Below are 27,204 nucleotides of genomic sequence, written 5' to 3' on the forward strand. Positions count from 1 at the left end.
TTGTTTTCAATGGCCTTAAGCTACACAAATGAGAGATATTATTACACCTACATTATATTTCTATATCTTATTTCATTGTGTTGAATAATAATTTTACATACAACTAAGGGTTAAATTAAAAGCAAGGCTTAAAAATGTTTGCAAATTGTGGTGTTTGGTTTTGTTAAATCTTTCATGAACATAGCTATAGATGCTCCCATTATTATGAGCAAGGCAATCCAATGAACAATTCAGTCTGCATGTCAGAACCTTGGCTACTTTGGCTGCATAAATTACTCATTATGCCTCCCTCTCCTTCAACACCTTCTTGCCATGGCTTAGCACCACACTAATGTGTAATCAAAGTCCCAAATAAATGTATTAGCAAAATTAACACAAATATTTATATACTACAAAAGCATACTAATAATGTATATTTAACATTAATTTTTTCAATATTCTAATTAAAACCACAAAACTTTCCAATCAAGGGTGGAATGAGGAAGGTATTAGGGGCACAATTGTCTTCCTTCAATTTGTTTTATGTTAAAAGTAATCCTCTAAAGTATCATAATTGGAAGACTCTAGCCTCTATGAAATGACTTCAAAGTGAATGTTTGTTTAGCCTAAGGAGTTCTTTAACCCATTGTACGCCACACGACTAACAAATATTAATTCCATGACTTAGCCTATGTTTGGTTTAACTTTTCAAGTGTTTAAATTTGAAAATAAGTCCTTTTGGAAAAAAATTGAATTGTTTAGTAATCACTCAAAATAACTATTTTAGACACTTTTTATCAAAAGAGTTTAAATAAAAAAGACTTTTTTCTCTAGTTAATCAAAACATGCCCTTATTAACGTTCCATGACTACTAAACAACTCTACTCCTAAACTTAAACGCCCCCTAAATACTTAAAATAGTATAAGACTTAGAAAGTTATTCCAAACATGTCCTTTATATTTGTATATAAATTTTTTACTATGCTCATGTTTCCAATACTTTCATGGAGTTTGATCCATGCATGAGAAAGAATTTGTCAACTTGAAAGCTAGTTTTACAAGTAGATTTTGGATTTTCAAAACAAAATTAGTGAACACACATGATTGAGTGGATGCCTTGATTGAAAAGAAAAAGATTGAACTCACATGCTCAACAAGTATAACATAAACTCAACTAAAAAGAATTATATGTCTCACACTCTTAGTGACTAAAAAACTTAAGGCTACTCTACTTATGAACATAGCACTCAAACATGGCCTTGGTATAATATTTTTTTCAATAAACTAACAGAAGAATCATTCATTTAGAGACAGTCAGAAGCAAGCCTATTTTAAGTTTTGTTGTGATTTTCAGCAAGGTTATAGTAAGATGTAGTCTTTAAGAATAATTGAAAAATGAGGCCTTACCTTTGCAGATAACTTTAGATTTTCTTCTAAAAGGAGTTTCCCCTGATTCAATAAAATAAACAGATAATGAAAATAATACATATGCAAAACATAAATTGATATGTAAAGTAAGAAGTAGAGTTATAAATGGATATATACAGGCTTATGTAAGGCAATTTTCATGTGAGCATTCTCTTTTTGTAAGATTGAAGATGAAATCTAAATATCAAATAATGACAGTTCTCCATATATGTTTCTGGGAAAATATTTATCAGAAATTTAACATGTTTTTTACAGGCATATTGACCATGAGATTGAGAAAGTATATGAATTGAATTTAAATTATAACTGGACAAAAATGTAAATTAATAAGCAGGTTTGGTAATGATTTCATTTTTCGTTTTATGTTTTTGAAATTTATACTTGTTTCTTTTCTACATTTTCCTCATTTTCTCATTATGATTTTTTACCTTTCTTTTAGAAAGGTTTGAGTCTTGAATCAAATCACAAAAGTAAAAATGAGTTTTTGAAAACTACGGCCTTATTTGATTACTATCTACTTTGTGGATTTTCAATTTTTAAAAAATTAAAACTATAAACACTTCTTCAACCTATAAGTTTTTATATATTTGGTTATCAAATTTCTACAAATATTTTCAAACACCAAGCCAAATTTTGAAAATTTAAAAAAAAAAAAAAAGTAGTTTGTGTTTTTTTAGAATTTGACCTAGAATTCTCCAAATATCTCCACAAATGCTACGATTCTATTCACTTTGGCATAAGTTCTCATGGTTTTTCTTTTGGTTTTACCCGAAAGGTACTGTACCAATTAAGATAATTATCCTTACTTATATACCCATAATATTCTTCTTATCTATCCAATCTGCAACTTTGATCACATTTCCAATAAAATAAAAGTGTTTCTTTGAGAAAGTTGAAAACTATAATTATGAATATGGTAAGAAACTGTTAGTAACTCAAAACTGCAAATTAGTTTTTGAGTTGGTCTAGTCAATTCCTAGTTTCTAGGAAATAGTTGAAGTTATTTTTAGTTGTAGTCAAGGCTAAGTTCCTATTCTTGTGGAGTTCGCGGGATTAGTTGCTAACATTGTGGAGTCTATTTTTAGACTTAAGATATGTATTTATATGGAGTTTTCTAGAATGAAATTCACACACTTCCCATTTTTCTCATTTCCCTCTCATTAGTTAGAACAACAGTGGTATCAGAGCCCTCAATTCTTAAGGGATCTGCGAGTGAGAATCAGTGAAATATTTCTAAGAGAAACCGAGTGATACACTTGTGAGAGTTGTTAGAGATGGAATTAGGATCAAACAGTCTTTCTTCATTGGCTCCATCTGTGTTTGGGTATCAGAATGCAAGCCTACATAGAGGGTTGTGATTATTGGGAAGCAATTGAGCAAGAGTATGAGATTGATCTACTTCCCAATAACCCAACAATACATCAGACCGAGACTCACAAGGAGAGGGTCACCAGGAAGGCAAAAACTCGAGCGTGCCTATATGCAGCTGTGTCTCCCGCCATATTCAACAGAATTATGGCCTTGAAGTCGGCAAAGGAGATCTGGGAGTTCCTCAAAAGTGAGAATGAAGATGATGAGAGGATTAAAGACATGAAAGTGTTCAACTTGATGCGAGAATTCGAGAATGTAAATGAAGGATTCTGAGTCCATTAAAGAATACTCAGATAAGTTGATTGGGATTGCTAACAAGGCAAAAGCATTAGGAACCAATTTATCTGACAACAGATTGGTTCAGAAGAATCTAGTTTCAGTACCTGAGAGGTATGAAGTAACCATTGCTTCTTTAGAAAATACTTAAGACCTCTCTAAACTCAAGGTGATAAAAGTAGTTAGTGCTTTGCAAGCACAAGAGTAGAGAAGGTTGATGAGACAAGAAGGAAGCATTGAGGGGGCATTGAAAGCTAGAGTGCAGCAGGGAGAAGGTGGAAGAGAGAAGAAGGGGAAAGGGAAGAAGGGAAGTGGCAACAATAACTCAGAGTCTACTGTAAAGGATGCTGGTAGCACATGCAAGCACTGCGGGAAGCAGAATCATCCACATTTCGGATGCTAGAGAAGGCTAGATGTGAAGTGTAGAAGATGTCATTTGTTGGGGCACATGGAACGATTTTGTAAGAAAGCAAAAACTCAACAACAGAGGAGCACATGTTGTAGTACAGTAAGAAGAAGATCAACTCTTTGTGGCTACTTGTTTCGCATCAGTCACTCAATGTGATGGTTGGTTGGTTGATATGGGTGTACCAATCACATGACAAGTGACAAAGAGTTGTTCAAGGACCTTGACAAGTCATTCAAGTCAAGGGTGAAGATAAGAAACGTTGAGTATCTAGAAGTAAAGGGGAAGGGCACAATGTCAATAGAGAGTTGTGTTGGAACCAAGTTGATTACTGAAGTGTTGTTTATCCATGAAATTGATAAAAACTTATTAAGCGTTGGTCAATTAGTAGAGAATGGATTCAAACTATTGTTTGAAGAAGGAAAGTGCCTCATTTCTGATTCCAATGGAAATGAGTTGTTCAAAATAAAGATGCAGCATAAGAGCTTCTCGTTGGATCCACTCGAGAAGGAGCAGATAGCTTTCAAGTGTCAAGTGAATGACACTGAGTTATGGCACAAGAGGTTGGGGCATTTTCATCAGTAACGATTGCTATCTGCAGAAGAATGAGATGACAGTAGGAGTACCAGTTCTAGAGGAGCTGAAAACAAACTGCAGAGCTTGTTTAACTGGGAAGCAAACAAGGTTGCCTTTCAAGAAGTCACAATGGAAAGCAACTGAGAAGTTGCAGCTCATCCATACTGACTTGTGTGGACCTCAACCAACTCTCTCACTAAATGGTAGCAGATATTTCATTATCTTTATTGATGATTATACCAGAATGTGTTGGATATATTTCATGAAGCATAAGTCTGAAGTAGCTGAAGTGTTTCTGAAGTTTAAGAGATGCGTTGAGAATCAAAGTGCCTGTAAGATTCATGTGGTGAGAACTGATAATGGGACTGAATATACATCGCAAAGATTCAATTCCTTCTGTGAAGAAGATGGGATAGAGCATCAGCTCACTGCTCCATATTCTCCACAGGAAAATGGAGTCAGTGAGAAGAAGAATAAGAGTATTATGGAAATGACAAGATGCTTATTGCATGAGAAAAGCTTGCCAAAGGAATTTTGGGCTAAAGCAGCAAACACAACAGTCTTTCTATTGAATAGACTACCCGAGGGTATTGGAAAAGAAGACACCTTATGAAGCTTGGTTTGATACTAAACCAAAACTAACAAATTTGAAGGTGTTTGGCTGCTTGTGTTTTTGTTATGTTCCACAGGTGAAGAGAGACAAGTTGAGTGAGAAGGCCGAACCAAGAATCTTTGTAGGCTATAGCATGGTGTTCAAAGCCTACAAGATATATCAACCTCACACAGAGAAGATGGTGATTAGCAAAGATGTTCAATTTTTGGAGGATGAAGAGTGGGACTGGATAGAAGAAGAAGAGGTGAAGCAACAAGAAGTCTCTCTGGATCCTAATGAATTAGTTGATGATGCACCAGTTAGAAGGACTAGACTATTGAGGAAGGTGTATGAAAGAAGTAGTGTAGCTCCATTAGAGCTTGCAGAATATGAAGAAGCTAAAAGAGATATGAAGTGGATGGAGACAATGAAGGAAGAGTTGAGTATGATAGAGAAAAAAAATACATGGGAGCTGGTAGAGAAGCCTGCAGACAGGAAAGTGATTGGAGTCAAATGGGTTTTCAAAACCAAATTGAACCCAGATGGCTCTGTGAACAAGTTCAAGGCCAGGTTAGTGGTAAAAGGGTATGCACAAGTCTGGGGAATTGATTTTTCTGAGACTTTTGCACCAGTTGCAAGAATGGACACAATCAGGTTGCTACTGGCTGTGTCAGCCCAGCATGGATGAAAGGTGTATCAACTAGATGTGAAGTCAACATTCCTAAATGGAGTGTTAGAAGAAGAGATATATATTAAGCAACCAGACGGATTCATCATACCAAGACAAGAACAGAAGGTTTATTTGTTGAAGAAGACTCTTTATGAGTTGAAGCAAGCTTCTAGGGTATGGTACAGTAAGATGGATGATCACTTGCTGAACCTGGGTTTTGTGAAGAGTCTAAGTGAATCCACACTCTATGTGAAGAAATCAAGTACTGCTATTGTGATTGTATCTCTCTATGTAGATGACTTGCTAGTGACAGGAAGTTATGATGTTCAGATAGAGATATTCAAGCAAGAAATGATGGAAGGTGTTTAAGATGACTAATCTAGGTCCGATGCATTACTTCCCAGGTATGGAGATTCAGCAAAGACAAAATGAAATGCTCCTCTGTTAGAAGAAGTATGTAAGAGAGATATTGAAGAGGTTCAATATGGAGGAGTGTAAGAGTCTGAACACCCCAATGATTCAGAAGGAGAAGTTGCAAAAGGATGATGGAGAGAAACCTGCTAATGAGAATATGTACAGAAGTCAAGTTGGATGCCTCTGTATCTCACATCCACTAGGCCTGACATTATGTACACTGTAAGTGTCTTATCTAGGTTTCTTCACTGTCCAAGCAAGAATCATATGGTTGTTGGAAAAAGGGTTATGAGATATCTGAAAGGCACACTATCATTTGGGATCAAATTTAGAAAAGTTAAAAATTTTGAGTTGCAAGGCTATTCAGATAGTAATTGAGCTGGGTCATTAGATGATATGAGAAGCACCTCTGGCTATTGTTTCACTTTTGGCTCAAGGTGTTTCTCATACTGTTCAAAAAAGCAAGATATAGTGGCTCAGTCAACTGCAGAAGCTGAGTTCATTGCAGCGACGGCAGCAGTCAACCAAGCTGTTTGGTTGAAGAAATTGATGCATGACTTGCATCTGAAGCAGGAAAAGTGTGTGAAGGTGTTTGTGGATAATCAAGCCACTCTAGCCATTTCATTGAATCAAGTTTTTCATGGAAGGACCAAACATTTTAAGATCAAGTATTATATTCTGAGAGAGGTGCAGAAGGAAAGAGAAGTGTAGCTGGTACATTGCAGCTCAGAAGAGCAAATAGCTGATATCTTCACTAAGTCCTTTTGTGTGAGTCGTTTTCAAGCTCTTAGGAGCAAGTTAGGTGTTTGAAGTATTTGAGTTAGAAGGAGAATGTTAGTAACTCAAAATTGCAAATTAGTTTTTGAGTTGGTCTAGTCAATTCCTAGTTTCTAGGAAATAGTTGAAGTTATTTTTAGTCGTAGTCAAGTCTAAGTTCCTATTCTTGTGGGGTTAGTAGGATTAGTTACTAACATTGTGGAATCTATTTTTAGACTTAAGATATGTATTTATATGGAGTTTTCTAGAATGAAATTTACTCACTTCCCATTTTTCTCATTTCCCTCTCATTAGTTAGAACAATAGAAACAAGTTTAAATTTCAAAAACAAAAAACTAATAAGAAAGTTGTCATCAAATGTGACCTATTTTTTTAGTATTCAAAACTTTGCTTAGTTTTTGAAAATATTGGGAGAAAGTAGATAACAAAACAAACAAATTTATGGGTGAAAGTAATATTTATAAACTTAGTTATCAAAAATGAAAAACCAAAAATCAATAGTTATTAGTTCTGAACCTTCCCACATATGTCACAAGATTTCACAAGTACACAATCAATAATATGTTGAAATTAGGGTTTTTTACTCTAGGGGCTTTTTTGTCTTTATACTTGTACCCTAGGGTTTTCCTTTTTTCTATTTAAGCTGACAGTCACTGTGTATTCTTTGTATCAGTTATATAATAAAAATTCTTCTTCCCGTGGTTTTTTCTCCCTGATTAGGGTTTTCCACATAAACCTTGTGTGTGCTATTTTTCTTTCTCTACTCTGTTTTTTTCATCATGGTATCAGAACATGGAGACAAAACCCTGGCCACAACCGAGGAAAACCCAACAGGAGAATCCCAAACTAATGGCACAGATATAGCCATTGTTATCCAAAACGCCATTAACCGATATTTCCAATCTCTCTTTCCCCACTTTCAACGTGATGACCAGCTGACCAGACCCAGTCACCCGATTAGATCTGACCAGCCGACGATCGGATCCGACCAGCCAGCAACTTTCTGCCCGATTTCGTTCGATCCCATATAGACGCAACCGATTGAAGCTTACCCACAGCAGACCCATTTGATGGCTTCCGTGCCGCATAGGTTGAAGTCGCCTCTGCCCATCGATGCCTTCCAAGTGACACAGCCGATCACCGTCGAACCACAAGGGTTGAAGCCGAACCTGCCTTTCTAGTCGACCTGCGACCTTCCGCCAAACTTCCAGCTAGGTAACGTCGTGTTTTCCGCCAAGCCAGGCATTTTTCCTTCCGTGCGGGTCGACCCATCAAGTTCAATAGGTAGGTTTCAGCCGATCCCTTGAGCAGGTGTAGACAGAGACTTCCAGCTGGGTTAACCGGGAATAAATCCAATAAGTGGCTGTCATTTAATCAATCGGGATCCCATGGCTCAGCCGGATGCGAATAGTAATTTGGGACAGTTATCATCAATCATTGGTGGATTTGGAAGAGGAGATTCATCGTCCCATCGTTGGGATCATGGGAATATAATCCAAGACCAGTTTACTCAGTTGCAACTACAGATTAAGAAGCATAATGAGATGTTCCAACAACAGATGGCTACCATTGGAGAAGCATAGGATCGACATCCAATGTCCAGTCAAATCTAAATCAGAATCAACCGATTTACCCTAGAAATTCGGTAACTTCTTTCCCTACGTACTCTTCAAATTTATTTTCTAGAGCTATAGGCAATTCTTCTAGCTTTATTATAAGAGAAAAGTTGAATGGTGAAAATTATTTTTCTTGGTCCCAATCTATTAAAATGGCCCTTGAGGGTCGTCACAAATTTGGGTATCTGACGGGAGAGATACCGAAACCAAGGCCAGGAAATCCCCAATAAAGAATTTGGAAAAGGGAGGATTCTTTGTTGAGATCTATTCTGGTAGGAAGTATGGAACCCCAAATTGGAAAACCCCTATTATATGCAGCCATAGCTCGAGATATTTGGGAGGTAATCCAAAAACTTTACTCGAGGAGACAGAACGCTTCGCGATTATATACCTTACGTAAGCAGGTCCACGAGTGTAAGCAAGGGGCAATGGATGTTACAGCTTACTTCAATAAATTGTCACTTCTTTGGCAAGAGATGGACTTGTGCCGTGAGATGATTTGGAATTTTCCTTGTGGAGGAGTTTTGCACTATCAATCTGAGGAAATCGATCGTGTATACGACTTTCTTGCCGAACTGAATTCTAAGTTTGATGTAGTATGCAGTCGTATATTAGGAACCCGTCTGATACCGTCCCTAATGGAGGTCTGTTCTGAAGTACGACTTGAGGAAGACAGGTCTAGGACAATGAATAATACTATTATGACTCCAACAGATTCTGTTGCTTCCAAAACTTCAGGCCCTGATAAATAGAACAGTAAGTCACCACCAGTATGTGAACATTGCAAGAAATTTTGGCACACGAAAGATCAATGCTGGAAATTGCATGGCCGTCCACCGAATGGTAAGAAATGATAGTCAGGTCGGGCACTGGTAGGTGAATCAGTAACTGGAGACACACAGCCTCAAAATCAGGAAAATAGTCAGAGCACTACTGGTACAGTAGGAGTCAGTGCAATCGCCCAATCAGGTACTCCTTTGGCTTGTTAGTATAACTGGTAATAAACCATGGATTTTAGATTCAGGGGCCACAAACCACTTGACTAGTTCCTTCAACCAGTTTTTCTCTTATCAACCAAGTGCTGGGAATGAGAGGATCAGAACTGCTGATGAATCTTTTGCCCCGGTTGCTGGAAAAGGATGGGTGTTACCTTTTGAGGGCTTAGTTCTCCAAGATGTGTTGCATGTACCAAAAGTTTCTTACAACTTTTTATCTATTAGTAAAATTATAAGGGATTTGAAATGTCGTGTTATCTTCTCACCTGATGCTATTGCTTTTCAGGATCTGAACTCGGGAATGACGATTGGCACTGTCCAGCATGATGGGAGGCTCTATTTCCTCACTGAATAAGCCACATTTAGGATATGTGATAGGACTAGTTTACTTTCATCTCATTTTTCTGTTTCTGAAACTGACTATATTTTGTGGCACTATCGCCTTGGGCACCCGAATTTTTAGTATATGAATTATTTGTTTCCTCGTCTTTTTCATAATGTTAATATTTCTAAGTTAAAATGTGATGTGTGTGTCCAAGCCAAACAGCCCCGTGTTTCTTTCAAGTCTCAACCTTATAAGCCTTCTAAACCATACCCTATTCCATAGTGATGTTTGGAGTCCGTCACCTATTACTACCATTACTGGAAAGCGATGGTTTGTAACCTTCATTGACGATCATACTAGGCTAACCTGGGTTTTCCTTCTGACAGACAAATCCGAAGTTACATCGGTCTTTCAACAATTCTACAATTCTATAGAAACCCAGTTCAATGCCAAAATCACTTTCTCCAGAGTGATAATGGTCGGGAATACCTTATTATTCCTTAAAAGAGTTCCTAATCTCAAAAGGAATAGTCCATCAAAGTTCTTGTGCGTACACCCCTCAACAAAATGGAGTGACCGAATAGAAAAACCGCCCCTAGTCGAAGTTGCTCGGTCTCTTATGTTGTCAACTTCCCTTCCTTCCTATTTATGGGGTGATGTCGTCTTGACAGCAACCCATCTCGAAAGGAACAATCCATCAGAGTTCCTGTGCAGTACACCCCTCAACAAAATGGAGTGACCGAATAGAAAACCGTCCCCTAGTCGAAGTTGCTCGGTCTCTTATGTTGTCAACTTCCCTTCCTTCCTATTTATGGGGTGATGTCGTCTTGACAGCAACCCATCTGATAAACTGGATGTCGTCCCGGGCTTTAAAGTTCCAAACCCCCTTAGATTCCTTCAAAGAGTCCTATCCAAATACCCGCTTCTTTCTGATGTACCCCTCCGAGTCTTTGGTTGTGTTATGTTTGTCCATTATTATGGCCCTAACCGAACCAAGTTTACCCCTCGAGCTCAGAAATGTGTCTTTGTGAGGTATCCACTTCATCAACGTGGGTACAAGTGTTATCATCCCTCTTCCAAAAAATACTTTATCTCCATGGATGTGACATTCTTCGAAGATCATCCATTCTTTCCCAATGGTTCTCTTCAGGGGGAGAATACTAGTGAAGAAACCAATTGGGGTCCGAGTCTATCTGTCTTGCTTGAGCCCATCCTTGACATCAGTAACAATGAATCCATTCTACAAACCAAACAAGTCTCATGGATCACATACTATAGGAGGAATCTCAAGAAGGAAATGGCGCTGCCTGTTATTTCTCCGACTCCAATCCATGAGTCAGAATGGAGATCAGTTCCAGGTATTAATAGTTCTATCCCTGATGATGGTAATAAATGTGATAAAATTGATGCTTGTGTTGAAAATGGTGAGAGCAAAAACAGGGAAGACGATGAAAGCAAAGATGTAATCGAGGCAGAAAATGATGATTGTGAGACACTTGTTCCAGGAGAGAATATTGTTGAACCTGGAAAAGAAATGTCACCTATTCCAACTGAAAACACCGTTGAAAGTGAAAAAATGACAGAACATGAGACGTATGAGTAGGAGGGTGAGTGCAATATGAAGTCCGAAGAAAGTAAAGACTGAGGTGCATCCTTTGACCTCCCGATTGCCCCAAGGAAAGGTAACAGATCGTGTACAATATATCCACTGCAGAGTTACTTGTCCTATAGCAATCTATCTCCTGTTCAAGGCCCTCACTACGAACCTAGATATAGTGGTGATACCAAACAATATACACAGAGCTTTGGAAATTCCTGAATGGAAAGCCGCAGTCATGGAAGAAATTAGGGCTCTCGAGAAAAATCATACGTGGGATTAAGTCACTCTTCCAAATGGTCATAAAGCAGTAAAATGTAAATGGGTGTTCACAGTAAAGTATAGACCCGATNTCTTCCAAATGGTCATAAAGCAGTAAAATGTAAATGGGTGTTCACAGTAAAGTATAGACCCGATGGAACAGTTGATAGATACAAGACCAGATTGGTTGCCAGGGGTTTTACTCAGACATTCGGGGTTGATCATTCCGAGACTTTTTCACCAGTAGCAAAGCTGAATACAGTACGGGTTCTGCTTTCAGTTGTAGTCAATAAAAATTGGCCCCTTCACCAGCTTGATGTGAAGAATGCCTTTCTCAACAGAGAGCTAGAGGAAGAAGTCTACATGAGTCCTCCCTCAGAATTCGAGAAATAGTTTAACCACCGAGTTTGCAGACTAAGGAAGTCCTTGATGGGTTAAAACAGTCCCCAAGGGCCTGGTTTGATAGGTTTACTACGTTCGTAAAGTCACAAGGGTATAGACAGGGACATTCAAATCATACTCTCTTTACTAAGAGGTCAGTACCTGGGAAGATTGTAGTTTTGATTGTTTATGTTGATGATATTGTCATTTCAGGTGATGATACCTCAGAAATTGACCGATTAAAGGCAAAGATAGCTGAGGCATTCGAAATCAAGAACCTTGGAAAACTAAGGTACTTCCTTGGAATAGAGGTAGCTAGATCGAGAGAAGAGATTTCAATTTCCCAACGGAAATATACTCTAGACTTGCTTAAGGAAACAGGTATGACAGGCTATAAACCAGTTGATACTCCTATAGAAGCAAATGTAAAGTTAAGTGATATGAGTGAAAGTGCTCCAGTTAACAAAGAGAGATATCAACGGCTTGTAGGAAAATTAATATATCTCTCTCATACTAGGCCCGACATTTCATATGCAGTGAGTATGGTAAGTCAGTTTATGCAGTCTCCGTACGAAGAACATATGAGGGCATTGGAGCGCATTTTGAGATATCTGAAAACGTCTTTAGGGAGAGGCTTGATGTTCAGGAAAACTAAAAGATGATGCATCGAGGCATACACAGATGCAGATTGGTCAGTTTCTGTGGTAGACAGAAAGTCAACATCAGGGTATTGTACCTTTGTGTGGGTAACCTTGTCACATGGAGGAGTAAAAAACAAGGTGTTGTTACCAGAAGTAGTACCGAAGTTGAGTACAGGGCCATGAGTCTAGGAATCTGTGAAGAAATTTGGCTTGAAAAAGTTTTAAGAGACCTTGATCAAGATCATACCGATCCAATGAAACTCTATTGTGATAACAAAGCCGCAATAAGCATAGCAAATAACCCAGTTCAACATGATAGAACAAAGCATGTGGAGATTGATCGATATTTTATCAAGAAGAGACTTGATAGTGGCAACATTTGTGTTTCTTATATTCCTTCCAAACCAACAGATTGCAGATGTCCTAACAAAGGGACTGCCCAGACAGTTGTTTGACTCGTGTGAGAGCAAGTTGGGTCTTATTGACATCTACGCCCCAACTTGAGGGGGAGTGTTAAAATTAGGGTTTTTTACTCTAGGGGCTTTTTTGTCTTTATACTTGTACCTTAGGGTTTCCCTTTTTTCTATTTAAGTTGGCAGTCACTGTGTATTCTTTGTATCAATCATATAATAAAAATCATTCTTCCCGTGGTTTTTTCTCTCTGATTAGGGCTTTCCACGTAAACCTTGTGTGTGCTATTTTTCTTTCTCTACTCTATTTTTTTCATCATAATGGAATGAGAAAAAGATGATACACTGCACGACTCTGAACTTAAAAGGTTGGTACTGTAGCATCTTATAGTAAAAACTCTTCAAAAATAAAAGAAGAAGAAAACCTTTGAACATGGTTTTCATTGGGATTTTAAAATTCTCCATTTACAATGGCTTTTCTTTGGTCTATATGGCTTGAGCAAAACTCTCATATTTTCACATATAAGAAACGAGAGTATAAAGCCTTTCTTACCTTTACACCTTTATTTCTCTTAGTTGGTGTAAATTAAGTATTGTTGGAGTTGAGTTGGTTGATTTTTTTACCGGAAAAATATCATGTTATTTGTTCTATGATTTGTAAGAGCATTGTTTCAATTTGAGCAGTTTCTATCTGAAAAAATAAATTGTAGGCACAACTTTCCATATCTTTCTTCATGAATATTCTCTTCCTTTCGGAAGTTATCCTCGTAGTAGCTCATATGTATTTGGGTGTTTGCGCTCGTTTAGGGTAAGCCTCTTATTGTTGTATAAGTGGTTACTTATTGTGAGAGTGTTATTTGAAAAGAAAGTTGTGTATACCTCTCTTCGAGGCTGTTATCTAGTGTCTTTCACAATTGGTTGAAGAGATCGATTAAGTTTATACTTCAGTGAAGAAGTTTGAAGCTAACTTATACCCAAAGGAGTCTATATGGTTGTATTGAGTGGATCTTATACTTAGAGGGAGTCTAAGTAAGTTTGTTTGAATGTTTCAAACAAAACTTGCAGAGAATATTATAGTTATAAGAGAGGAGATCTCAAGTTTAGGAGGAGCCTAAGTTAGACGTTAAGGAGTAGGCTATACATAACATCAATCATACTCCAACTAAAAGAGGATAGGTTCTTCAGTGATTCATACTCCAAGATTGAACAAAGATGCTAGGGGGTCTCTATAAGGAACCCTAACTAAAAGAAATTGGTTAATCTAGGCCTAACTTAATAGATAAGGCATCCGTTAACTCACTAACTGAACTAAAAGCTCAAGCTAATAGGTTTTGATACAGGACCTCCTACTCTAATACTATATTCAATCACCGTTTGAGTCATTAAACTAATCAACTATAGTAAATTTAATTATATCAACACTTTAATAACATCAATCATCATTTATAAAGTCGGTTGTTGGATATCCTACTCCCAATAGTTGAACTCAATAATAAAAAAATCAAATTTAACCAAAAGTTAAGCAAAACTGAGGCTTTACTGTTTAAAGAGATTAATGATAATTAGATGGTGTTATGTTTGTATGGACTTGTGGCCAAATGCAGCTTTCCTTATCTAAACAAAAGACCATGTTTTTTTTTGTTGTTGGACAAGGGTAGGCTATTTATTTGGATGTTTCTAGTTTCTTTGGTCATGGACAAGATAAGTGTTGGTTTATATGTTGGATGTTGGGTTATGTTGGATGTTTAGGTTTGGTAGTTCTGAAATGTTATTAATTAGATAGGATTTTAAGTTTTTAGTTTTTGAAAATTATGTTTGTTTTCTCACTTTTTTTTTTTTAACATGTTTTTATTTCTATTAAAAAAATATTTGAATTCTTAACCAAATTTGAAAAACAAAAACAAGTTTAGAAAATGTATCCAAGAGTGCCATTGTTCTTTCATGGATTCTAATTCTTTATGCAGCTTTGCCTTAGGGTTCTTTTTTATTTGTTCTCTCTCTTAAAATTCTTATATTAGTGTAAGTTGGAGTTCTCATCAAAGTTAGATTCTTGGTTTGTTTGGTTTTTGATTCCAGTAGGAGGACTTCTTCCATTTTGATAACGATTTCAAATTTTGTTTTTTCGTTATTGAAATTTATATCTTGTTTCTTCCCAATATTTCAGATCTAGTTTTTACTTTTCTACACTTGATTTTTTAGTCAAATTCTAAAAACAAAACCAATTTCTAAAAAAAAAAAAAAAGGAAAATCCTTTAACAAAACTTCGGTTTGGTTTTTTTGAAAATATAGATAGAAATGGATGACAAAACAAAGAAACTTAAGGGTAGAATTATATTTATAAGCTTAATTTTTTAAAATCAAATGGTTATCAAACTAATATGTTATTGCAGTTGTGTTGGCTCGGTTGTTTTTTTTATCTAAGCAAATTATCTCACAACATGTCTTTATGTTTGTCAAGGACATCTTGGTTATTTGATTCTCTGGAGAATATTTTTTCCTTATCTGTTGTAGATTTTCGGAAACCACTTTCTGTTCCGTCCAAGGAAAGATTCTTTGCCCTTACAGAATTGTTTCCTTACGAAGATTATATATATTTAGTCTCATGGTGGTTGTAAGGGTTGGTCCTTTTTGAAGAAATTTCACGGACATTTACGAGTGAGGTGTTATGGCAACAAGAAAAGTGTCTTCCTCTCTATGAGGGTGTGGCTAGTGTCTAATATTGCAACGTACATTCACATCTCTACTTCAGTGAAGAATAAGTTTTTGTATTAGTTTTGTACCTAGAGAAGTCTAAGTACTAGCTTTGAGAGAGATTCTCATTCTTAGGGGAAGCGTAAAGCCTAAACTATCTTGTATTGAAGTATGTTTCAAACAAGAAGATGAAAAGAGTAATAAAGCAACAAGAGAGGGATTCTCAAGTTTAGAAGAAGCATAAACTCTTCATTAGAGTAAGCTATTTAAGAGGCTCTGTATAAGTTGTCTAATAGATAAGTGTTTCATCGTAATTGTTAAAATCTTTTCAATGAAGTTTTTTTCATCGGGCACACTACCCCCAGATGTAGATGTGATTGCATCAAATTGTGTAACCAATCTTTGTGTGTTTATTTTTCTGTTATTCTCGCAATTTGGTTTATTATGTTCTATATTGTTTGTAACATCGTGTTTGACTTATGTATTCGCATATTAGATTCACATAAGTTTCGCAACCTAGCATATTTTATTTTTGTTGAGTTTTCATATTTGGAAGTGTTGTAGAATGCGAGGCAATACTTTGTTCAATTACTCTTGTTAGGTTAATATTTTTGTGATCTATCAGTTAGTTCATAGAAAATCTATAATTTAGGTTGGATCTTGTAAATAAAATAAAGATTTTAACTTTAAAATCAACTCCATAAGCTAAATGAAACTTCAAAGAACAAATTTTTTCTATTGTACAAGTAATCTAAAAATTCAAAAAGAAAATTTAGTTATCTGATATGAATGAACTGAAAAGCTATCACAATATGAAAATTACCTTTTCAATCAGCTTCTCTTTCTGCTCCTTGAATAGCTGAGCCTGTAAAAAAAAATTAAAAGGACAATTTTCAAAATATTAATTTTTACCACGAAAACGTCTCTAAAGGTTAATATTTTTCACGATTAATGCAATTTTCACACAAAATGTATTTATCAAAATTACTTCTACTCTGCTAATAAAATGTGTTTTAATAGTAAAAGACTTTGCTTTGTTTGGTTCAAATATGAAGAACTACATATATGGCTCTTGCATTTAATCTAAATTGTAATTAAGTCAAGCCACCACAACAAATATGTGTTCATGAAGATGACATCTTAGAACACTAGATTCCAGGATCACGAAGTGCACTATGAATTCTTAGTCATGCCATTTGGGATCACAAATTGCCTATCACCTTCGAACCCTCGATGAATTAGGGTTTTTTTTCGGTTTTTCAAGTACGTTCATACTAGTTTTCTTTGGATGACATCATGGATTCTAGTTTTAATTAGTCTACAAACACATTTCCCGTCTCTTGACTGTGATTGTGTATTCCAATGTTGGATCTTCGACAGTATATTAAATTTTTTAATTATCTTGCTAACTAGCCATTTTTGCTAGGCAACCTCATTCGATGTTTAGGTGGTGACCATCCAAAGCAATGAGATCTTATTATTGTTCAAGATGAATTTTCATTCAACAAAGTGAAAGAATAAATCTACAAAGAAAAGTGTTCTTTTTGAGGTTGTATATACTAAATTGCCTCAATCACTATGAACTTATCTAATTTAGCATCTCAAAACCAATTGGTATTTGAGATTTATGGGCTCAAAAGATTGCGAGAGACTGTTTTCAATGTGAGATTCTCAACATGCCCTCTCAAGATGGTGTTTTTGTGGGTTTATCATTCTTGGATCAAATTTCATTTTTTTTTATATAGGATCAACTATTTGTTTGGGTTTCATGAACTACGATACTATATTACCTAACATGGGTTCCATCTCAAAACTAATTTACTATGAGAAGGAGTAGCACGTGAATTTTATAAAAATTATGAGATCTCTCCATCTTTCCATTGTGGGATCCTCAACATATCCCCTCAAAGAAATTTCCCCCTTAGGAGGGATTTTGGTTAACAAATTTAGAAGGTGAACGAATGCATAGGGAATCGATGAGTCAAGTTTGCGCGTGTTCTTTCGGAGTTTTATTTCACATCGACGACCATCGTTTACACAACTGCTGCATTTAGCCATTATTCCTAACTGTTTTCTTTACATTTCATGCAATCAAAACAAACTCACAACATATTCTATTGGTTACCTTACATGCATACTGTCACTGAGTAGTTTCAGTAGCTGTAGCTCTTTTACTGCATGAGTATAATATTAATTTTTGTCCTTAGTTTTGTATTTCGTCGATAAGAGCTCATGATAACATTTTACCCTAAGTCGAAGAAATTTGTTCTCTTACAAAACTCATGAATACATGAGAAGGAAATTGTTCATGCATCGAAAATTGGTCTAGCGAAATCTACCTGTTAAATCTTGATGATCAAGAGATCTCATCCTCGTGTGTTCGTTAAAATTTAGCAAATAATTAAGAAATCTCATCATAAAAAATTTATTGCGACAATTTTCATATTCTTATATATATATATATATGTCATGCAAAAGTACTATGCAAATCCATAGTTTATAAAATTTAACAAAAATATAATAGTGTGAGAATTGTGAAACGTACCTTAGTTTCTCTAATACGGGTTAAGCTATGTACCAACTGTTTTTCAATCTCTCGAACTTCCTCAAAGGAACATGAATCCAACCCTCGTCCCAAAAGCTTCCTAAGATCATTATTCAAATTCAAAATAATACTCAATATCAATATTTAACCTATAACACATGTGACATTATTGAAAAATATGGTAAGCTTTATAAATTGCTTACTGTTGTGATTTTTCAAGTTCTTCGATTTTCTTTGCAGTTATGTCAGCTTCTTGCTTCAGTTGCTGCTTAGAGATCGATGCAACGGATTCGTGGTTAGCTCAAATCCATGATCAAATAAGGAAAATCTAATTCAAATTTGAGACTTGGGAGAAAATTCTATATAACAAAGTTCTATTTCAAATCATATTTAAAAGTGAGGTTACTTATAAAAAGTACTTGTAAACTTTACACTTCGATTTAAAAATACTTCTAATCATTCAAAAGTTATAATAATATCATTGACCGTCCTAAAAAAAATTACTATTGACCTTTTATTAGATGGTAATATTTGTAAATATAGTTAGAATGTTAGATGAAAATTGAGACGTTGAACAATGTGTTGATGACTCGAAATGAAAATTTTGACTCAAACACTACCAACGACCCTTTTTACATATCACCAACACACTCAATTTAGATTCCAATTTTCATCCAAAATTCTAAGGGGTTTCTACTTCAATGATTGTTTAAAAATATTTATGAAAGGTGGAACGTAATAATGCAACTTTGAAAAATAGGAGTACTTTTTAAACGAAGGACAAAGTTATATATATATATATATATATATATATATATTCTAATTTATCTTGAAATAAACTACTAGTTATTAAGCACTAATTAACTCAAAATTATCAACTAAACTAGTATTAACTTTTTTTAACAAGATACTAAAGGAACGAGGGAACAGGAGATGCATTGAGATATCTTTAGATTGACACATCATTATCACCTTCATCGTACTCCGAAACTTGTATTGATGCATTCATTCAAAAAGATGATCGTTCGAAAAAAATGCTATAGGAACTAGTATTAACTTGTTAAACTTGATTAATTTCCTAACATCTCATCCTACATCAGAAATCAATCTTATGTTAATTCTTCCAAATTGGTTGTTACATAGTCTTTCTGTTATGTTAAAAAATGATCGAGGGTTTTTTCTCCATTTGAAAATTTATTAATGCATCCATAAATATTTATATATTAAATTTGCTCCCTGATCTAACATTTCCTTTCTTCAATGCCTTAAATTACATAACATACCAACACATTTATATAATCAAAACTAAAGTAGCAGACAGAAATTTTCTTTGATCATTTTTTATAAAACATATTGTAACATAATCCACAAGAAACTTGTCATATATTAGCATTAAGAAATTTATATACTATCAGAAACAAATAATAAAGAATGGAATAATAATATTATTATTTAAAAAAATAAAGGAAAAAAAAAAAGAGAGTGAAAGATTTTGATGCCTTGGCAACCGTAACACAAACCCTAAAAAATTTCTATCCAAAAGTCTTATCGCAGTTTTCTTAAGTCAAATCATTATGATTTCAAGTCACCATCATTTGACTTTCTTCCTTCTTGAGTTTTTTAAGGTTGACGTAACCCATCCTTTTTTTTTTCTTTTTTTTTTTTTTAAACTATCGTCATTTGAGATGATAATTAATGACTTTATTCATTATCAAACATAACTTATATTTTAGATTAAGCTTCTTAAACAGTAGTTAGAATATTATTTTAGTCTCTATACTCTTAATCTTAAGAGTAGTGCAACTTTAAGTTTATTGTTAATCTCAATCTCTATAACATTTGTTTTTATGTTTTGGAAACATATTTATATTATGTAGTTAATTATTTATGAAAACTATGATAATTATTTAACCAAATTTGTTAAGAATTTACTTCAACAGACGAATTAAAAAGGGGAAAAAAACTACAGAAGCCCTAATTACAGTGGTTAAATTTAAACATACAAGAATAGGAACTAAAATGGAATAACATCAAAAGTTGAACGTTTAAGTACTATAAATCTCTTTTTTAAGCTTAGAGGCTTACTAAATACACGATTATAATTGAAAGTACAAATTAGAAATAATTTAAAGTTCATAAACAAAAAGGATTAAAATTAAAATAGAATATAAGTATGTAATTGAGTTTAGTTGAAGAAAAAACCTGCATGTATCCTTCTGATCGAAAAGGGTTGGTTTCTCCATTTTTCCCATACTTGCGATAGCGTTCGATTGTCTTTTGCATGCTGAACCAAATAAGATGATATAATTCAAGTGATAAATAAACCGAATAAAATTCAAACAATACTTAGCTATAAATTCAAAAAGATTGTTTTCAAATATAGAAAAATAAAATATTTATAAATCTAGCAAAATTTCATTCCGCGATAGACTACTATCTGTGTCATAATAGATACAAATAGTAGTCTATCGTAGATAAACGGTGATATTTTGCTATTATTTATATATATTTTTCGCAGTTTTATCATTTAAAATAATTTTTCTAATTTATTTAAAACTATAATAGTTTTATCTTTGTAGAATGAAATTGGAAACTAGCTATGATCTGTCACTGATAATGTAACATTTGGAATTCTATACTACCCTAAATTAACATTTATTAATTTGTTTTAAAATTTGATAATACATATTATTCTTAGTTGAATAGCTTATAATCTTTCTCATTTATGATCCAGTCCATTTACTTGCTTTTCCCTAAACAGGAAAAGCAACTGAATGAATTAATGTTGGGAAGTTTATGAGAGATTTTATGGAAAGGAATTGAGAGGGTGTGACAGATCTCATCTTGTCAAATGGGAGCTCTTGTGTCGAAAATCGGCGGAGGCGAGAGGTTCAGGCATCAACATCTTGAGATTATAGACTGTAGCTTTGTTGTTTATGTTTGGGAGTGATTTTGTAATTATTAAAATCATTTTTGTCATGTTCAAAATCACTCTAAAACTCATCTTCTAGATTATTATTACTTTGAGTCGTTATGTGATTCGTATTAAGAATTATCGTAAAAACCACCATTAAAATATGGTAGTAAATGTAATTACACCTTCAAATTTTCAATTGTAGAAATTGGGTCCTCAAACTTTTAGAAGTGTTAAAATTAGATCCTCAAAATTACAATAGTTAAATAAATTAGACCCCTTAAGTGATCAAAATTGAACCCTCAAACTTATAAGATTAAATCTTATAGGATAACAATCAAATTTATAAGATTGTTATCATGTCTACAAGTACATAAATTTGAGTGTTCAATTTTAATATTTATATAAATTTAAGGATTCAATTTTTATAATTAAAAATCTAAGAATATAATCGTAACTATAACCATATTTAAAAGCTCATTTGATATAATTATTTAGATATAAATGGGTGAAAATGAGTTTTAGTCTAGTCAATAAGCAGCTACATTGGCATCTACGTGCTGACAAAACGTGGCTCATTTGATATAATGATTTAATTTAAGAGGTCTCGTAATAATGTTTATAAGATACCTAAGCTCGTTCTTTTATATCTTTCAATTTTAAAAAGTATTTTCTACGTTATTGAATTTTTAATTTTGTGTTTTTTTTATAGAAACGACGGCTTTCATTGAGAAAAAAAAATTAAAAAAAAATACAAAGACATACAAAAGAACCAAGCCCAAAGAGACCTCTAGGTAAAAGGTTTCCGGCTAAGGAAAATAATACCTAGGAGATAATTACAAAAGGTCTTAAAAACCGAAGCCCAAAGAGAAATATGAAACCACAACAATGATAAGTCTCTAAGATGACATTTGAATAACCATTTGGTATTTTTATATTTGGTTTTTTAAATTTAAGCATATAAAACATTACTTGCATCTTTTGATTTCTTTGTTTTGTTGTCTACATTTTAAGAGTATTTTCAAAATCCAAACTAAGTTTTAAAAATTAAAAAAAAATAGTTTTTAAAATACTTGTTTTTGTTTTTAGAATTTAGCTAAGAATTCAATTGTTTATTTGGGGAAGATAAAAACTATGATTAAGAAATTCGAAAGAAAAAGAGAAAAAAAAAAACTTTAAGATCTTATTTGACAATTTTAAAATTCATAGACCTGAACCCAAAACTAAAAATTCATGGACTTTTTAGATACTTTTTAAAAATTCAATTGATTAGATAAAGAGTTGAAGAAATAAACTTGTAATTGGACATTTTTGTTATTTTCTTACCTTTTTGTTGGTTATTATATGTCATTCTTGGATTTGAACTTACTATTAAGTTCTGGTTTATTTTCTTAATAATTAATACATATCTTAATATAGCTGATTTCTTTTTTAGGGCTGTGTTGTAGCTTACATTTTTGTAGTTGATAAATAATTATTCTTGTCTTGTTTAATTAACCATTCTATGTTTTGTTTGATTTCCAATTATATATGTGTTTGTGTGAGAGAGAGTTAGGGATTCAACTTGAGATCAAGAGACAAATTAATGAGACAGAGATATTTATGAATGTTTGAAATTATATGTATTTAAAGGTTAATGATCATATATAATTAAAAAAAATCTTCGAATTGTCTAATCCTATTGGGTTTTCTAATACATTTTGAAGTTGTTATAAAGAATTAGGGAACTTATCTAATGGAATTTTCATACTAGATTTGGTATGAACCGTACAAGGCATCGTAATTTTAGTATTTTCTAATTTTATTCACATATTAAGTAGGATTGTTTATGTAATTTTGTTGCGATTAATGATGTGGTGTTATTTCATATCCAAAGAGTATCTTCTTTGGAAGGAGGAAATTGATGTCATATTTGATCACTACTACTATAGAGAAAAGGATAAAGTAAAATCGATTGCTTCTACATTTGAGGACTATGTCTTAACATGGTGGAATAATATGTTATCAAAGAGGAGTAAAAATCAAGCAATGCCTGTATGGAAGAGGTTAGGCTTCTTGTGATGAAACATTTTGTTCCTAAGTTTTTTTACAAATTGGAAACTTTGAGATAATGGACCAAAAGTGTGGAAAGCTACTATGAAGAGATGTTGCAATTATTTGAGCAGATGACCATATATGAAGATGAAGAAGCTACCATAGATTGATTCTATGTTGAAGGACTTAATGAGAAAATTGTTGATATGTTTGTTGATCGAGAAGAAATTCAACCTTGTGCAGATTTGGAAGAAATGGTGCATGTTGCCATCAAGATAGAAAGACAACTCTAAAGGAGATCATTAAGTACACTAAATCTAAGTCTAGTTCCAATGTCAATACATTAGTGGAAAAAAAAAATAGTTTACTTACCATGATATGACCATTTTGACAAGGTAAAAAGTAATACAAAGAAACTTGCTATTGTTGCACTTATGCATGATAATGGCATTTTGCCTAGTAAGGCATATGTTAATAATAGTGGGGTAGAGAGAGTAGATGGAAGGGAACTTGAAACTAGATTACTTGTGCTAACATTACTAGTCCATTAGATTCCAAAGTAACATTCGATCTTTCTCTTGTATCATTATTTCCAAGAGAAGTAAATCTTGATGTGTGTGAGTCGAAAAGCAAAAGGCATCAGACCGAGACAAAAGCAATAGAAATATATGAAGGGAAAAGGCATATGAAGAATACTCGATCTACAAGGAAAAAAAAGAGAGAGAGAGATAAAAGCCAAGAACATGAGTTTGAAAATTAGTGAGGTAAAATCTTTCTTGTTTACAAAACAAAACATTCAAGACCTTTTTTTTTACAATAAAAAATAAAAAAATAAAACATTGACTATGAAACAAAGCTCAAAGATTATGCCTAGTTTCTTTAATGGTAATAAATTGAATGAGGATTGGAAGGAGTAATATTCTTTCCAAAATAGATGGAATCCCAAACAGTGTCAACATTTGATATCTCATGACTATAAAGTTGTTTTATAAGGGAGACCGTCCAAGAGAAGTCTAAGAAAATTGACATCATTTTCTTCTCATGACTTTAAAACTACATTACAAGGTTTTGATTTGGTTCAAGGATGATGTGCACCATCCAAGCTATCGATTTATTATTTATATTTTATTTAATAATTTTGATGTAATTTTAGTTTTTTTTATTATTATTTATCCTCTTTATGATATATATATTAAGTAGGGATATTTTGTAATTTTGTTATAATTAATGATGTGACATTGGGATTTCATTGGGAGGTTATATAAAACCTTGCCATTAGACTGTGTTTGATAAGTTTTTACAATGAATTGAGTCTTAACTTTTATGCTTCTTTCAAGATTAGTAAGGAGAGCTTCTTGAATTTACAATTTATGTATTGAATTACATGTGAAGAGAATTAAATTGTTCGAATTTTGGGCTAAGAAACTCATTTTGTCTCAAGATGCTTGATCTTACAACAATCCATGTTTAACCCAAATCTTAGTGTTGAAATCAAATCAATTTAGAGGTTTTAGTGATTGAGAATTAGGAATTCTCATATTAAAAGGGTTTCTAATTCCAATATCGAGATTACTAAAACAAAAAAAAAAAAATCATAAATTATGGTTAATATTTTTCTTTATTCTTTTTACCTTTACTATATAATCAAATGCATTGAGATTTAATTAGTTAATTTAATAATTATTTACAAATTAATCATTTCCATGTTAATTCTTACCCTCACTTACTTGTAACACTTCAGACACTTGTAGAATCCATGACTCTCAATGTACTTCTGGACGAGAATTATCATTTTCTACATATACTTTTTTACCTATTTTATATATATTATCTAATAAATTAAAGCTTCAATATCTTAAAATGAATGATTATCAATAAAAATGAAGATAGAAACATAGATCCATAGTCAAACTAAAAAAGGATTAAACAAAAATTACACAAAATGCATTCAAGAAAGCTCAAATATTCATAATAAAAGCACAAAAATATTCTTAAAAATATAATTAGTTACTCTAGCCTAAAGTGAAGGATTAAACATGACTAAATGAAACCACACTCCTTATTTCAAGAACCCTCTATACCTAGACACACTCCTTTATTTCTTTCCATTCAAATATTTCAAAAAAAAACAAAAAACAAAACAAAGTGAAATTGTCATAAAGTGACCCAAAAAAAGATTATATGTATGTACGTAGGTATTGATATGATGGATTAAAGGTTTGGAACATATTGAGATACACATTCCACTGTTCTTCATATTACTGGATACTCAAAATTAAAATAAATAGAGGTACACTATTAAAGATATAAATAAGTTTACTAAAGTCTTTTAAAGAAGTAAATATTAAGATCAACGACTTATTTATAATTCTACATATCCAATAAGTTGAAATTATTAATATGATCGAAATTAAAGAATTCAATTAGCGTATATTGTCGCTTTTTTTAAGACTATGTAAACGCATAAATGTGTATATATGATGTATTTTCTAGAGTAATAACCAAAGAATTGTTTCAAAGTGAGAGCAATAATTACAAATATGTAAAGCAAGGATATTTTATTAATTGCATGTTGCTTTAGAATAATAAAACGGCAGAAATTATATCAAGTAAGTGTAGTTTTAATGAACAAATAGGTGGTGAAAAAAATGATCATGAAAAGGGGGGGAAGAGAGTAAATTATAGAATGTACGGTCACAAAATAATTGAAAGCGATGGAAAATAGGTAGAAAAATAATAATAATAAATAGTAGAAAAATATATTCTTCTTTTTTTTTTTTTTGAAAGAGATTATTTCCTGTGATTAATAATTAATCATTAAAGGCATTTGAACATATAATAATCTACAGTAATAAAGAAATAGAGAAATAATTAAGTAAACTATATATATGTATTATGTAACATGTTTCCCTTTCTCTTACAATAAAACCAAAAAAAACACACAACATAAAATAATTCATATAATATAAATTAAATTGGTAAACTTAGAAGGTATATAAATATAATATATATATATATATATTATATATATATATATATAATGTGCATCAAGATGAATATAAATTAATGGTTAGATTATTTTTATATATATCCAAATTGCAGTATAACTCCTCCCAATGCAACAAAAGTAAAATAAAAGGTCCATTATTAGCAAATTCTTTTTGAATTATACCTCAAGAAAAAAGGTACAATTGACCCATAAAAATCATAGTCTTAAAACAACATAATAATTCAAAAAAAAAAAAAAAAAAAAAAAGACTGCCCATAGTTTATGTCTTAAGGAAATTAATAAATAAAAATCCCCCAAAAAAAAATAAAAAGTACTACGGTTTTCCCAGAAAGGAAAATCTTGGAAAATCAGATGAAATCTAAGAGGTACAATTTTGGAATAAATAATCACTGTGAAAGATAGATATTGTTGAGATATTTACTCTAAAAAATGCCTGTTCTTTTTTTTTTTTTTTCTTTTTTTTTTCAATTTTTTTTTATTATCGTCCTTTTAATTCATGAATAAAAATTCAATTAAAATTGAAATTTATTTGGGGGGGGTTGGAAAAATTGAACTTACTCGGAGCTTGAGAATTCATAGAGCCTTCCTTTTTGGGAGAAAATTATGACAGAAACTTCAGCATCACAAAGAGAACAGATAGTTCTTAAGCTTTTTTCAAGAGCCCATTTCTTCTCTTTGAGAATGTCACTTGACGACTTGTCGAATTTTCAATTCGTTTCATTTCTACTTTTCCTCGAACCATATGTTCTTCTTTGAAATTTATCCCTAAAAGGGGGATATTAGATAAAGAAATTCAAGCTGGGATTAATTCCAAAAAAAAAAAAAAAAAAGAAAGGAAAGATGAGAGAAACTTCAGAGAACAATGATATTTGGGAATTTTTGAATTTTTTTGGGTAATTTTTGAAAACCAGAAGGGATTTTGGGGGAATAATGGAAAAGTAGGGGGTTTTAGTGCAGAAGAAGAAGAAGAAGAAGAAGAAGAAGAAGAAAAGAAGAAGAAGAGAAAGAAGAAGAAGAAAGAAGAATGTTTGTTTTTGGTGAAGAAAAGAGTTGAAAAAAAAAAAGAAGAAGAAGAAAAAGAAAGAATGTTGTTTTTGGTGAGAAAAGAGTTGAAAAAAAAAAAAAGAAGAAGAAAGAAGAAGAAGAATGTTGTTTTGGTGAGAAAAGAGTTGAAAAAAAAAAGAAGAAGAAGAAGAAGAAGAATGTTGTTTTTGGTGAGAAAAGAGTTGGAAAAAAAAAAAAAAAAAAAAAGAAGAAACCCTAAAAGTGGAAGGAAATGAGAAGACAGAAAATAG

General features: G+C 33.0%; 1 pseudogene; it reads right to left on the reverse strand.

Annotated features, from left to right (window-relative positions):
- LOC120092453 lies at nt 1-26,922 on the reverse strand (annotated as a pseudogene).
- Nucleotides 26,923-27,204: the final 282 nt, after the last annotated feature.

The sequence above is a fragment of the Benincasa hispida genome, chromosome 12, assembly GCF_009727055.1.
Source record: "Benincasa hispida cultivar B227 chromosome 12, ASM972705v1, whole genome shotgun sequence".
In the NCBI taxonomy this organism is placed as follows: Eukaryota; Viridiplantae; Streptophyta; class Magnoliopsida; order Cucurbitales; family Cucurbitaceae; genus Benincasa; species Benincasa hispida.